This window comes from Durio zibethinus, chromosome 2 (genome assembly GCF_047325235.1).
Source record: "Durio zibethinus cultivar Kanyao isolate XHJ-2024 chromosome 2, ASM4732523v1, whole genome shotgun sequence".
Taxonomy (NCBI): domain Eukaryota; kingdom Viridiplantae; phylum Streptophyta; class Magnoliopsida; order Malvales; family Malvaceae; genus Durio; species Durio zibethinus.
This window is the reverse complement of record NC_143163.1, coordinates 8,967,569-8,971,962: the sequence shown is the minus strand read 5'-3', so window position 1 is coordinate 8,971,962 and position 4,394 is coordinate 8,967,569. Positions and strand designations below refer to the sequence as shown.

The window sequence follows — 4,394 nt, the reverse complement described above, 5'->3', positions numbered from 1 at the left end:
AGCTGCATTATAATTTAGATTAGGGTTTTTTGAAATGGTTCTTAATTTATTATTTGGTAATGTCTGTAACTCTACGTGAATAGACAACTAAAATTATTTTCACTTTTACCTGTTGCTTTTAGGAAATCCTTCAAGCACAATAGGCAACTAGGTGGCAATCATTTTTCATTAACATATTCTTCTATTCAACATGATGTACATCCTGTTTAATGTCTTTTTGATATGAAGATGTTTCCAATCTCAAACCAGACAATGGTTTCTTTTGTGAACAACCGTTCATGAAGAAACCACAATTATCTGAAAGATTTCCAATGATAGCTCCACATTCAATTCTTCCCGCCCTTGGTTCTGTTGGTGGAAACATTGAAACAAGGTAAACTTAAAGATTTTTTTATTTGAGTTTAGTTATTTTAACCAAAATGTTGATAATAGGATATTAAATCTTGTTCGGAATTTTTTACTTTTTAGTCATTTCCAAAAGATTCATTTCTTCTTAATGGATTTTGCATTGTCTTTTTTTATAAGAAACTTCATATTATTCTCTAGATGAAAATGTATTATATCTTTATATATATATATATTTTTTAAATTAATTTAGTTTTAATTATTTATTTTTTATATATATTTTAAAATTTTAATTATATTAAATAAAAAAATCTGTAACGAAATTCGAGCATCATACTAATATTTTTTTTTTAGTAATAAATGACGCCAGACGTAGTCGATACAAGTTTTCTAGTGCTGTTGAAAATGTAAGATTAACATGTAACTTTTGAAATTATATTATAGACATTAAAGTGATATTTGGCCAAAAATCCTAAATTTACTATTTTAAAAAACAAAACCGTGCGTTCAGAAAATAATTGTGTCCTCCTTTCTTCATGACCAAACTTGCAAGCTCCAATTCCCAAAGGATAGTCCTACGCTCACACAAAATCCCATAACCGGAATCGTTTATATGAGTCGGTTGACTCGCCCATTCAACCCAGTCAGCTCGGTTGAGACACTCCGGTCTCTCTTACTCCAAGCCTCTTTTACTAAATTCCCTCCCCGTTTCTCCCAAACAATCTGGTCTCTTCCCAATTTCAAACGGTTCACACCCCCCAAACCCCTAGAATTTTCCTCTTTTTCCACCATTGCCAACCGTCCCAATTACAGACCGAAACGGTGGCAATGGAACCGAAACGGACGGAATCAGATCCCCCGAGCGGCGATGATTTCGTCCGCATAGAAAGCCCTTACCGTAATGTCGTGGACATATTAAGCGATAGCATCGTGAAAGTTGAAGAGGAAGAAGAAGAGGAAATGCAAAAAGAGGATTACAATAACAACAACGACGTCGACGTTTCGAGGAACGAAAGATCTGAGTCTTCCGAGAGAAGGCATGTAGGCTTCCCGAGGAGCTTTCAAGGAGCATGATGGTTCTCTCGTGCGAATCTTCCGCCGAGGGCGGCAATTGCGATGTTTACTTGGTTGGGACTGCGCATGTCTCTCAGGCACGTTCTGTTTTCGGTTTGGTTAACAAGAAAATGTTGGAAATTGATAGAATTTAAAATTCAAGATTTTTTTTGCCTTTTTTTTTTTTTGGTTCGAGCTTAAAAAGAAAAGGAAAATCTTTAAATTAACTGATTCTCAGATGAGCAATGAGTATTGCAGAACGAGATTGATATTTACTTTACTGTGGTGTTACAGGAATCATGCAGAGAAGTTGAAGCTGTAATCAGTTATTTGAAACCACAGGTGCTTCTCTTCTGAAACTAATAACTAACCCTTGATTCATGAATGGATCATTTAGCAGGTTAGCTGCCTGCTTTTATATTGTTTGAGGACTTGTAATTCACCTCAGCAAATTCACTCGAACTTTGAAGTTCATATGCATTTTTAATTGTTTTCCTACAGGTTGTTTTCTTGGAGTTATGCTCAAGTCGAGTCGCGGTGCTTACTCCCCAAAATTTAAAGGTTTGTTCTTAGATGTTGTTCTTTTGTAGGCTTTTGTTTTGATTGCATAATTGTTTGGCTGGCGTTGCGTCATTTATAGGCTTTAGTATTTGGCCCCTAATTTTTCATCTTCCAACTTAAATCTACCAGGTACCAAGCATGGGAGAAATGGTAGATATGTGGAAAAAAAAGCATAACATGTTTGGTATCCTTTACAGCTGGTTTCTTGCCAAGGTGTATATCTTTTAGTTGTACCTTTATCCTAACTTCACCATCAAATAAGCAAATTTATGTGTCCTAAATCATTCCTCAATACTGAAAGGTTGCTAGTAGGCTTGAAGCTTTCCCTGGGTCTGAATTTCGTGTGGCATTAAAAATTACTAATATTATTGTCTACACTTTTTGGAAAACTCAATTACAACAAAATAGCAATTGTTCAGGGGAAAATTGGTAAGAAGGTGCTCATGTTATTTATATGTGTTTCTTAATGAAATTATTGAAGTTGGATCTCCGATTCTCAGCTAATTGTTTCAAAAAACTTTTAAATGCCTATTGTTAATTGCATTATAATGTGCATAAGCCTTACAGCAGTACTGAATATGGTGCCTTGCTGGGTTGCATATATAGCAGTGCTCCTCTTCTCTCAACAGTTTGTACTTCATCGCATTTTATAGTCTGTTATTTTTAATCTTGGCCTGCAAGTATTTTCAAAGATTTGATTGGATGAAACAGATTACATTGCAGAGAACCTGGGTGAAAATGCCACTTTGGCATAAGACTAAATTATTTTATTCTTTACTTTTAAAAGCAATCTTCTTGCCAAGCCCTGAGGATCTTAACAAAATGGTGAGCTTTCTTATTCTCTTATTTCATCATCAGTCAATTTGCTTTCTTTACTCTTATTTCATCATCAGTCAATTTGCTTTCTTTACATTTTCATATTTTAAAACACTTAAACAGAGTTTTGAAAGAACTCATTATGATGCTAAAATGTATTGTATATGCAGCTGAAGGACATGGATGATTTTGACATGCTGACTCTTGTGATTCAAGAAATGAGCAAGGAGTTCCCAACCCTAATGGAAACCCTTGTACATGAGCAAGACCAGTTACTGTTCTTTTGCTCTTTAAATGCTTATCAGATTACTAGTATTAGTATATGGGACTCGATCTTGACTGCAAAATAAATTCTATGGTTTTCTTCTCTCTTTAAAATTTATTTAGGTCTGCAGGTATATTTTTTTCCATAGCCTTGCTTGTGATTTGTTGCACAAGCCTTTTTTATTGTTGTTTGAAGCACACATTTTATACTTGTCTTGATTTTTGTGGTTAATCTTCTAAAACTCGCACTGCATTCAGGTTCATGTCGTCTACATTACTAAGAATTGCGAGTGAGCATAGTTCAGTTGTTGCAGTTGTTGGTAAGGGGCACTTGCAAGGAATTAGGAAATATTGGAAGCAACCTGTTTCGATAAATGATCTCATGACAATTCCTTCTCAGAAACCGACAGTTTCAAGCGGCAAAATTCTTGCAACTCTCGGCATTGCCGCTGCCAGTGTGGCTATCATTTCAGGCATCTATCTTGCAAGCAACAAGTAATCCATTACTAGCATTTTTGATTGAGCAAAACTCCAAAATTGCAGTCTTTGTAGATTTTGGTGAAAAAGCCTTCCTAAGCTGACGAAACTAATAACCATTTTCTTTCACATTTAAAATTGGAACCAACTTTTGACAAAAACAAATACTAGTTATTTTTGCTAGCAATTATTAGTAATTGTGTTAAAAAGTTATTTTATCATTATGTATCCTTGTTTATGATCATAAATTTCTTTTAGTTTTTCATTTTATTATTAGTAATTACTACCACCTTTTCTTTTTCTTTTTAGAAGTTATAACACTTAATTATATATTAAAAATTTTGTGGTTTAGTTTTTAAATTTTGTATATTAACAGCCAGAGAACTTTGAACAGAAAGAAAAAACTATTTTAAAGCTGTTCTGTTACCTCGGATTGTTATTAAAAATTTTTATTAATTGGTTTAAGTGGCAAAAAAAAAATTTTTTTTTGGATTAAAATTTGTTGAAGTTGTGAGAATATAATTTTTTGTATGAATTTTTTAGATTCGGGCATAAGTATATCAGCGTAGACCAGTAAGGGGATGAGATGTAGCGAGTAAAGCAGACTGGGGATAAAATGTAGCGACTAAAATTAAAGAATCAGCTTTAAAAAATTAAAAATTTTATTGTAGATAATGAGAAATTTTCAATTCTATAATTATCATTTTGGTGCCAAACTCCAATAGAACTACTGAAATGAACCCAAGGTATTTGGGCTGGTACGAACGGCATAACCTTTCTCCCATTTCTCTGTGATTAACACATAAGTTTGTTGGATCCAAGAAAGCCCAAAATCCCAAAACATTGTAAAATAAGTTTCTACTACTTTTCTACTGAAC

At 33.7% G+C, this 4,394-nt stretch overlaps 1 pseudogene across 1 annotated transcript; it reads left to right on the top strand.

Moving 5' to 3' along the window:
- Positions 1-834: 834 nt before the first annotated feature.
- Positions 835-3,740, top strand: LOC111309239 (uncharacterized; annotated as a pseudogene). Its single transcript, XR_016330868.1, has 9 exons — positions 835-1,496; positions 1,693-1,740; positions 1,900-1,959; positions 2,089-2,172; positions 2,261-2,329; positions 2,379-2,404; positions 2,652-2,784; positions 2,946-3,046; positions 3,298-3,740. The product of XR_016330868.1 is annotated as an uncharacterized LOC111309239 (transcript).
- The last annotated feature ends 654 nt before the right edge of the window (positions 3,741-4,394 follow it).